Consider the following 11,994-nt stretch of genomic DNA (forward strand, 5'->3'; position numbering starts at 1 on the left):
CTCCTCAGCCTGAGCAGAGGCCAAAAGTAGAGGTGGTGAGGCTGCAGTTGCCCACCCTCCAGGTGGCTGAGGTGTATTATTGTCACACAAACGTGGCTTTTCTTTTTAGTTTAGGAAGTTAAAAAAAAAAAGAACGTCTGGAGTCGCAAATAGCATTTAAGCGGTGCATATGTTTACAAGCAAAAAAAAAAAAAAAAAGAAATGCTACCAGGAAGCAAAGCGAAATTAATGAAAATTAAATCCACAATTTAATGGGTGTTGCATCCCTCACTCTGTGCTTGAGCACTTTGTTGGTCGGAGCATTATAAACCCTAAGCCCCTCCCAAGACCAACCAATTTACAATCAGTGCATTAAATGAGATCTCTGGTCACCACATCTTCATAATCAGGTCCCACATTAAACTCACAACAAACACAAATCATTCATCATATCATCATATCATATGGTATGGCAATTAAGCAGCTGTACAGGTACCTCCTACCACTATATAAGGCAGCCTTCTTCAGCTGCTCTGGTTCAGCCCCCAGGCACAGAGAAGGAGAGGATCAAGATGGCAGCAGCACTGGTAAAAGCATATGAGTGAATAAACCATCTTGAAATAACAGAGCTGGTGTGTAGTGTGCTTCTTATGTTTTACTGTGAGGGTTGGGTATATGGTGTATGAACATTTGTCCAATGTGCACTCACCAGGAAAACAGTGGGGAATTATTTGTTATGAACTATGAATGGGTACAGGGCTGAGTGTCGGTCCTACCATGTGTTACCAGTGAGCAATGACGCGGTCTTCATCACAGAGGGAAAAAGGAAAAAGACAAGAAGAAGACAGAGGACAGATACACAAGGGCTAGGGTTTCAAAATAAAATGGGAAAAGCAAAACCAAAACTCAAGAGACCAAAACAAGAGTAACATGTTTTAACAAAAACAAGAAACTAATAACAAAACCCAAGAATCCTCAAGAGTTCTAAAGGTGCTATATAGAGTTGAACAAAAGTCCAAAAAGAGTTGAAAATACCCTGTCCTCAAGCACAGATCCTGCAGTTTTTCATATGTATTCAGTATTGTATCCACTCAGTACTGGCCTGTCTCCATTGTCTGACAATGGAGTTTAGAATTAGTTATTACCTAACACAGTGAAACCACTGAGTACATTTGTGAATAGTTGTCTCTGTTCAGGAAGCAGCCTGACTTCCTCTAGTAAATAATAACAAATAAGGAGCTTACATGGACTTATACAGTAAACAATCATCACAATCATTTCAAGTTTCCATCATATTATTCCTGAGATAATATGAAACATTTCCAAATCAGCACTTCAGGAGCTTTGGCACCTTCTAGAGGCAGTTAGTGGAAAGAAGCTCAGGTGAAGAGCACATTTCATTGTTGACTCTCTTTAATATCACACTTTGTGAATTTGTTCCTCCTCTGCTCTCAGCTTTCTTACCCTGGACTTCATCTGTCAGCCAGTGATGATGTTTAACCCAGCACGTGCTTCATGGTTCACTTCTGTTTATCTGAACATCTCAGCTGCCATCCCTGGTGGGGTGAGTGCAAAGAGGTTTGGAAACAATATAGAGATGACATTTCTGGAAATCACATTCAAAATGATCAACTTTACTCAGTACCCTAAAACAGCTCCTATTGGCCCACATTTTCTCTGCTCCTCCTCTGTTTAGGGGCCAGGAACCATGGTCAAGCCCTAAATGTTACATGGACACTTTTCTTCATCACTACAGAAGTGTTTATTTTTGTACAAGTTCATGTGTAGTTAAAATGTATTCATTATATTATTTAGTTTTATGGGAAAATGACCACCAAACACCATCCTGTTGATTTTTTTGCTTTTATTTGTGCAAATACATTTAAAAATTCAACACACGACACTTTGAATTAATTGCTGCCTTAAAACTGTAAAATTTAACAGCACACAGGCAGCAAATAATGTCAATGAAAAACATTAGTGAAGTTGTACAAAACACTGTAAACAACACATTACTGCATAATAAAATGTCTGCAAATGTATAAAAAACTGACACATTTCTCTGTGGTGCATTGTGTAACTTGAGGTAGACGACTACTCACTTTACAGTTCAAGTATAAAACAGTAAGAGAACTCATTCAATTCAGATTAGAAATCAGATTATACAACTCTCTGATACAACATAACATTATGAATCACAACCATATGACATCTGAGCATCAAACCATTTGAAATATCTTAATCTCTCTCTTTCTAGAATCAGTTCACTCTGTGTAGTGTCACTCACTTGGAAAACATGGAAGTGATCATGGAAACAAGTTTCATGCTCAATCAAAACAAAAAACACTTTGTGCAAAATGATTGATGTTATTTTGCTGAACAATGGTTCATGTTTTCATCAGTACCAGTGCACACAAAGAGTCCAACACGATACTCAGCTCCACAGCATTTCACCCACTGTGTGACACAGACGATGGCTTCAGAATCAAGGTGAAGAGATGCTGTTATATCTTCAGAAAAATCCAGTGTTTCAACTGAACACATTTTAACTGGACCAGACTCAACTGTGTTTAAGGACAGGCATTCCCAGTGATAGCTGCTTGGTAACCTGCTTGATAAATTCCTCTAAATTTTCAGTTGTATAAAGAACTACAGTATTTGGTTCACCACTCCCCAAAAGCTTGGCTATAACTGAAGCACACACGTCTTTGTTGTGAGTAGAACCTGAAGGAGCTGCTTCAGTATTTTGGAAATGAGATGAAGTATTTCATCAGCTACAGACTGAGAATTGTTTACTGTCTCTGTGTCGTTGTTGAAAGGGATCTGGTTAGACACACTTGTGTTATCAATGGAGCTGTGTATCTTAATGAGATGTCTCCTGAATCCACAATAACTAGAGAGACTTTTACCTGGATACATGGCATGAATTCATTTGAGGTTCCTGAACAAAAGCAACACTGAACCAAAGGATGAATTACAGAGGAAACATCTCAACATTTTGGCTAAATAAGCTACTTATGGTTTGTTTAACAGCTTTGCTCTGAGCTCTTTTACTCTGGGAGTTTCTTCAGTTGTATCAATATTGTACAGAGCTGTCTGCAAAAATGTGTACAGGCTGGAGAGAGCGTCATCATACTTCACACTGAAAACAAAATGTGACTTGAACAGCTCATCAAAAGCACCAAAGGATGTACATGACTGACATGACAGAAGCTTTTTGTCCAAGACAATATAAAAGGTGAAAACCTGGGTCTTTGAAGTTCCTGTGGAAAGAAGATATGGCTGATGGGTTCCTTCAGTGGTCAGGAGATGATCCTCAAGGCTTTGGGATGACTGAAACAAGAGAAATATGTTTACAAAAATGTGTTTCTAAAACTCAGCAACATCTACAGTATTTGGAAGTTTTGACAAACCTTCTGAAATTTTACCAGATGATCCGTTGTCTCTCCGACGCTGATCTTTGTGGGACGCTTTCTTCCAGCTGGTTGTGGAGTGAGAAGATGAAGCAGCAGCAGAAGAGAAGCCATGTTGCTGTCCCACTCTGGGGACAGAGTGAAAAGTACTTTTACACTCATTATATACATTAAGTAGTGTGTTTATGATATTGCTCTGTGCATTGTTCTAATGGTTTTACTATGATCTTAAACATATACACATATAACAACTATTAATGGCCCAGTTATTATAAATCTGTGCTGGAGAGCAAAGCAATGTTCAGCCCTCACACTGAATCTTAACTGCAGACTTAAGTGGCCTATTTAGACTCAGAGATGCTTTTGTAAAATAAATCAATAAAAACACAATAAACTGACGACTGTTGGACGACTCACATAACTGCATTACTATTCTGATGATAACTGTACCTGCTTCATCAGCAGTGTCAGATCCTTCATTCAGGGCAGCTTTCAGTTGTTGTTTTAAGAGAGACGTCTCTTTCAGGTTCCTGCCTCCTTGATAACTTTATCTTTAAAACTGCTGTTCCATTTTTCAAGGAACCTTGAAGCAACCTCTGCTCCAAACATCAGTGAGAAGTCTTGCAAAATCTAAATAAAAAGAGAAAAACATTTTCAAATGTTTAAAATAAACCAATATTTTTATACTAACCTGTCCCATGACATCCAAGAAACGTGGAAACGTGTGTAATACATCAGCTGACCGCTGTGGGTCATGAAGAATCTGCTGAAGGTAGTAGAAGGTTTCTCTCATCCTCTGAAACACTAAGTCAGGATCAGCTGACTTAGTGTGGTGAAGGAGAGATATGGCTTCCATGCATTCATCTCTGATTGGCTGATCATCATATGTTCTGGATGATGTGGGACGTCCTTTTAGCTCCACTCTACTCTGGGATGAAGAGGAACAAATACTGTTTGTTGCTTATATGCAAACAAGGGAGTTAAACTTACATATCATTTTTGGAGTATGGGTCTTTCAAAGATGGGGAAAGTGAACAATCCCAAGGGCATGGAACTCTTGTTGCTTTACTAACAGCTCTCCTGCAAGCAGGAAAAAAAATCTCTTACCGTTTTTGTCTGTTTTTATAAAAGGATACAGGATTAAGTTGAAGCCTCTTACCCTTCTTTTCCATGCATGTGAGCGACAATAATATTAACCAGTAACTGTGTGGTGGAATCTTTCAAACTTCCAGTCTCTTCATACTCTTTAATCACAGTCATCTCTGCTGGTTTTGAAGTAAGAATTTGCTCCACATTCTAAAAAAGAAAACAAGTCATGTTGCCGCTTATCTGGGTCCAGGCCCAGGTCACGGGGGCAGCCTGCCCAATTCACAATGCACCGAAGGCCTATGGCACCTCCACGGGTGGTGAGCCCATGGGAGGTGGTGCCACCCAGAGTGGGATTCAAACCCACGAGCCTGAGAGGTTGAGTCTCATGCTCTACCAACTGAGCTAACCAGGCGGCTAAAAAGAAAACATTATAAACATATTTACAGCTACACTTAGATCTATGTTGTAAGCAAATACACTCATTTAATACCTGTACATATTATTTTTTTAGGAATTATGTCTAATAAATAATGATTAAAATCTAGTTGTATACAAGCTGCAAGCACACTGTCCATCAAAGGCTGGCATCCAGAATCACTTGTGTCTCTGCTTAAAGTGCTTGAGACTGACAGTGTATCTGTCAGACTTGGAGAGGAGGAGCCTTCACACCCTTGCTGCAGGACACTTAGATCTGAAGATCACACACACACAAGTATAAGGCAAATAAAATCTAAAGTCCAGCACATTAAAACTATATCACAGACCTGGCTGGATATTACCTGTCTCAAGACAAAACATTACCATTACCTATAACTCTGCTTACCACAAGTAGTGAGGGTCACATATTCTGTCAGGTCTGAACGATCAGCCAGGTTCATAGATGCTTCAGTAGATGGGAGGTCTGAAATGCAGACAACACATACAGCTTAATATGAACTGATTAAATACTGTACTTTGGAATTCTTATCATCCACTTCTCACAATCACATATTTTTGTCTGTGTCAAGATACAAATCTCTCAAAATATAAGTGCAGCAAAATAGGAATTTTTAAACATCCTCATCCACCTCTGCTCCCTGTTGATCTGTGACTTTCAGTGTTGTAGTCTCTGGGATAAGAAACTTCTGCTGGACTATACCATAACAACTCCACGTTACAACATGTTTACATCTTTATTCATTTAATACTAAACATCTGACTGACCTTCACTGAGAAAATCTGAGAAGCAAGCCTCTTCCAGTTTAATGTACTTCTTCTTCCCTCCATGTTGTACTTTGATCAACATGTTGGTTTGACATAAAGGAAGAAAACGTCATATGTCTGAGAATAACATGTTCAAGTTAAAGTTTATCCCAACTACACACTGTTAAAATACACGTTTCTCACCGCTGTTCAAAACAGCAAGGCTACAGTTTATAAGCTCAACTGTTAGCATGCTAGCCAAAACTGACTTTTCAGCTGCGTCTGCGCCGTTGAGCCGGAAATTATTCTCTTAAAACACCGACATGCGGTTGCATTGTTGGATGGTTATTTCCAAAACAGTATTAATTACCTTCAAGATGCGCGTCGTCATTAATTTGTGAAAATTATCAAACAGTTTGTCATTACCGTCATACAGACACATCACACGCCACACACAGTATGGCCGACATTAACGTTTGAGTGAAAGCTAACAGCTCCACAATGGCAGCTAAGGACAGTTAGCTAACTAATGCTGCGGGAGCTACTTGCTCTAAATAATGGAGTAAAAGCAATGGGGTTACGTTCAACATCAAGTTCGCAGTCATTAGTGGTACTATGTAAGTAGATAAAGTGAGAACAATGACAAAATATCACACATTTAAAGTACTTTCTGATAAAAATCATGCTCTTACCAGCCTTGTGACGACGTTCCTTGTGCTGCTCATGCCGCGATAAAATGCGACGTGAACTCCAGGGACAGAGTTAAAACCAGATCCTGAACACCAGGGAATAAACTCCAAAATTCAACTGGGCCTGGGTGTACACCTTAACACAAACTGTAGTCAGAGTTATAAAATAAACTCCAGAAATGTAACTCTTTCACACTTTTTTGCCTGACTCCAGATTTTAGTACTTTGTGAATTTGCTGTGTGTTAGTACATGTAGTTGTGTACAGTTCAGCTGCTGCTGTCCTTGGTGCTGAATTCACCAACCCAGCTGAATGGTCCTGAGTGCTTATTGTTGTAATTCATTTGGTATTTTTGACAAGATTGAATATCATTAGTATGGGTTATGTTTTGGTTAATGTTAGGCTTTCAGTTATGATGTGTCCTCATAACTATATTAAGACAACAATGTGTGTGTGTGTGTGAGAGAGAGAGAGAGAGAGAGAGAGAGAGAGAGAGTTTGTCCTTTGATGCCTTTGATGTATCAACATTCTACAGTCTGATGTCAGAGGCTGCAGTAAGTGGACGCACAGCCAGAGACAAGTTCAGAAGTCAAACAGGAGCAGAAACAGTTGGACTGGACAGGACTTGCTCATGATTTAGGAAGAAAGAAGCACTCAGATATTTCTGCACAATTATTGACAAGGAAGGGAGGAGCTACTGCTGTTACAAGGACAAGAGGAAACTACAGGAAAGTCCAGATCACCTCCAAGGTTTTCAGTAAGTCAGTTGATGTCAGTGTTTCAGTTCAGTGGGATGTGTTTGTTAAATTAGCATGATGTCTAATCATACAAGAACTTCAGCCCAAAGGTTTCAGTACATGTTCAGTTTATTTATGCTAAACATGAGGCTTCAGCAGTCTGACTTATATAGTTGAAACAGGCGTCCTCCAAGTCTTTTTTATAATTTATGTTGAAGATCAACCAGCAGTGCTTTGCATGTGGAACTGTGAGTTACTGAAACACAACATCCAGAGACATTTAAAATTTAGGCAGCACTGAAAGACAATAAAGTAAATTGGATGAAATCAGTCAGGTGTTAAGATGCTCTTCATCTTAAAGATGGACGTCTGTGCTCACTCATCTTTTAACTCTGCTCCTGCAGACGAGCCACAATAAAGCTGTCAGCTTCATAGCTGCTCCCTAATAGAGTGACTGAGGCTGGAGAGAGGCATTGTGGGACACAGAGATCGTCCATATTAACTATAGAGGGAGGAGAAATGGGAGGATATGAAACAGCTCAAATACGAACAAACACTGACAGACAGTGAAACACTATTGTTCATGATTCAGTTTCAGTTCCCAGAGGCCTGAGGGCTTTAATATGTTACTGTTTCAGCAACAAGCAGTGAAGGATCAATGATTCTGATTTTCTATCAGTCACTTTACAGGAAACTGGGGATCCATAAACCTCAGTTATTGAAGCTGTATTCACATTGTGTAGGGACCTGAGCTTTTATTGTTTGAAATGTCACATGTTCAAATCCTGTTGCTCCTTAAAGTGAAACGTGTGTGTGTGTGTGTGTGTGTGTCCTCTTACTGACTGGCAGTGTCAGGAGAGGTTGCAGGACTGGATGTGACCCACAGAGAGACACATCAGGCAGGAGGCCATGAGAGATCAACACAACCTACTGCCAAGGTTACACACCAGCACAGCTACACACACAACGGCAGAGACAGAGAGAGGGCCAAGGAGAAGCAGGGACAGATGTGCAGGTGATGTGTTTTCTTCAGCTCTTTGCAGTGATCTTACAGAATAACCCTCGACTGTGCTGTGATCTCTGTCATCCATGTTGCTGTACTGGTCTAACTTCCTGACTCAGTTTGTGTAGTTGCCCCAGTGACCTGCTGTAGTGACCTCTCAGTAAATACAGACGTTTCCTCTTCAAAGCTTTCAGGAGCTTCACTCTGACTAATTTCATGTTTCATCTCTATTTGGGACCAAACACAGAGAGAAAATGTGTGAACAGCTGATAATCAGCAGACAGTCTGTGAGTGTTTGGGTGATACAAAGTGGGAGTAGGAGGAAAGCAGCGACACATCCTCTCCACTCATTAACATAGTGACAGCACTGACTGAAGCTCTGCACTGTGTTTTCAGCCTAATATGATTAATAGAGTTATTCAGTCCATTCAGACTGAACATAAACAAACCAATTATCAAATAACCACAGTCCATTTGATTCTAATGTTAAATTCAGCTCTCATAACCCACAGCCTCTCTCTCTCTCTCAGGAACATCAATCAGAGATGTTTAAGATACAAACAGTGTGAATGTAGATGTGGTGATGTTGCTCAGTCTGTCTGTGCTGTGATCCAACACTTGGATGGATGTTACTGTCACTCCTTCCTGTGCAGGCTGCACAAACACAATAGTTCATCATGGAGAAAAAGCTGTTTGTAATTTATCAGTGAAGTTTTCTCATTGCTTCAAGATTATAAACCATTTTTAACTAAGAAGATGGACAAAGAGGCTCAAAAGGTTTTTGCCTGTAGACGTGTGATGGTTTTAATATTGAAATATATTATGCCTTTAACTTTGTGACAGTGGGATTAGTCAGGATCAGGGTCTGTTCATGGTCCAAGAAGAAGAAATGCAGTCCTTTAGCTGTGATAATGTTTCCACACGTTCATGATTTGCTTGACTCTGTCATTTCTCTTCCTCCATTGTCTCTCATCCTAAAGGTGTAACTGTTTTTCTGGCCCAGCAGGAAGTCATTTTTAAGTAAGCAGTACTAACCACTGACCCTCCTCCTCCACTGTTGATTGAATGAAACTCAGTGAGAGTGGGTGGTGTTGTACAGGAGTTTAACTCAGTGAACCATGAAGTGAGGAAATGGACAAAAACTTTAAATCCTGTTTATCTTTCTGCTTCATATCACTGGAGACCTTTTGGTTTGGACTGGTGTTATGGCTGAGGGGTTCTTGATGAGGGCAGTTGAACAGTTTTGCCACTGAGCCACTGTCAGGCCGTTTACTTAGAGATACAATAAAATGTAATGTTAAAGGCATAGAGTGATGTAGAAAGTGTGCTTCAGCTTTTGTTATGTACAGACAGACTGCAGCACTCAGGCCATGTTAAAGACCTTGTTACCAAAGATTCTTCTGCTTTAGTTTGATCCTCCACTGGGCTCTTACTTTGGAAAACTGCCAACTTTTCAGTGTGATGAGAAATTCTCTGAACATGTTCAGGAAACATGCTGCTTTTTCTCTGGATGCTTTTCTCTTATTTTATAGTCTAATATAATCTGCATCATATGAAACCTGCTGTAAAACAAAAGTCTGTGTGCTTTTCTCTTTTTCAGTACATTAGTTCCATAATTAACTTCAACATACACAGATCACATGAAATCATTTTCTCTGTGTCTGTGCATTGTACAGTGAACTTCTCCTCCATCAGGACAAGCCAGGGACACATATGTCCACAGTCACCTCTCACCCATCAATAGATCATGCTAATGTTTGTGTAGCTTTTTTAGCTGGAGTGACAGAAGACACTGCTGTGGAGAACGAGTCTGAAGAAAGTATTTGCTCAGGGTTTTGGTTTCATGGACACTGTGAATTTGAATTCATTTCTCAGTTTGGTGCTCATGCTGATTCCCTGAAAGTTTGGCTGCCATTTGTTCTGCAGGGCTGGCACATTATGTAGATGGATATTCATACATACGCAATTTCTGTGCTATAGAAAACATTTTGAATTGTTGTCTTATTAAGGCAAAAGTTTCGTGATTTTAATCAGATTTGTTGCCATAATTTATTGCTGTTGTTTTAAAGCTGCTGTATATTATATATTATTTTCTTGAAGTGTGTGTGAGGTGAAGCTGATTCATCCATGTTGAGTCTGAGTCTATGTCTGACCACATGTTATAAAACTGACCCTCAGTGACTCAGTTCAGGAAAATCCACTCTCCAGTGAAAACACACTGTTGTATTACTGTTCTGAAATGTAATGTAATGCAATGAGCCTCTATTGATCAGTTGATGAGTCAGTTCTTTGGCATGATTGAGTTCAGCCTCAGAAAGGTTTAAGAAATTCAGTTTAAAGTCTTCAGTGTGTTTCAGGTGTGGGTGACTGATACACAGCTGTAACAACCTGCAGACACAGTACACAAAGCTTCTGTATGGCTCTAATACTTTGTGATGAAACACCTCCATCAGTCTAATGGCTCTGTCTGTGTCTGATGTCTGTGGAGTGTGAACTGTGAAATGACACTGCCTGTCATAACTCGACTACCAGCCTGAGTTCAGATCACTGACATTCAACAATTTTCTCACTCTAGCTGTCATTTTATAAACATTACTGAAAATAAATTGTGTTCTCATCCATTACTAAAGTCTTCCAGACTCAAAGATGAAGATCAGGATCTGATGAGAATTTATTCTCCCTCTCAGGTTTTTGTGCTGTTGAAAATCAGCATCATTTTCCAGCATGTTTCAGTGTAATAGGAAGGTCAGGCTGAGTTAGAAACAGCTGCATGGCTGTAGACTACAAGCTGATTAGATATTGTATGGACCAGTTTTCCTTTAAAGACTTAAACATTTATACCACACTAATTTGCACTGGAGACTGTTTCTATCACAGATGGATGTGAGCTGCTGTCAAGGTCATCATGTCTGTTGTGTGATTCATGTGGAAATTTGAAACTGGAGCAGAAAGTTTACAGAGTCTGATGCAAATAACTCATTCAAATGTTTCAGTGCAGGAGATGAAGATGTCGTGTTGCTGTTGAAATAGTAAAACATTTGATTTCTTTTCTGTTTTCTTTCAGGTAAGTGCTGCCAATGACCTTCAGAAGAAAAAAGAACAAGGGAAACAGATTCAGCCAAAGATCCTCGACTATCTTCAGCAGCATTTAGTGACTTTGTTATTCTTTGTTTCTACAATGATGAGAGAAGTGTATCCAGGGGGCTGCTGCTCAGATGATAATGGTAGGACACAGACTTTCTTTACAGATACATTTCCTCTGTTGTTCCACACAAACATGGAGGAGGATCCTAACAGGAAGAACCAGCAGCTCTGCTTGGGTCTCAGTGTCAGCAAATCCTTGTGGGAGATGCAAGTTCTATAAATAAAATATTGATGTGACTTTGAGTAATTAGGTTCATCACTTTCACAGTTCCCTGACAACAGAACCCAGCAGTGTTCACCTTGTGTTGTAGCTGACAGATGAGGCTTTGTGTTAGCAGACTGGTAGGACTGGTAGTAGGTACTGGATGCTCATATTTTACTGACAAACCTTCAGGCTAAAACACTGGAGCAGGTTTGACTTTGGAGAGCGAGAGAGAGAGTGTTTGTCCTTTGATGCCTTTGATGTATCAACATTCTACAGCCTGATGTCACAGGCTGCAGTAAGTGGACACACAGCCAGAGACAAGTTCAGAAGTCAAACAGGAGCAGAGACAGTTGGACTGGACAGGACTTGCTCATGATTTAGGAAGAAAGAAGTGTGGTGGAAAAACACTTTCCACCTGATGAGAAGTGAAATAGAATTCCTTTAGACAATCTTTGTCTTTTGAGGTTTTATTACAAAATAAAATCTTCAGAGTAATCAATTTCTGAAGAAAGGACAGAGCTCACACAGCAAAGAGGTCTGACCCCGAGCTACAT

Source organism: Toxotes jaculatrix, chromosome 16 (genome assembly GCF_017976425.1).
Source record: "Toxotes jaculatrix isolate fToxJac2 chromosome 16, fToxJac2.pri, whole genome shotgun sequence".
NCBI classification, from domain to species: Eukaryota; Metazoa; Chordata; class Actinopteri; family Toxotidae; genus Toxotes; species Toxotes jaculatrix.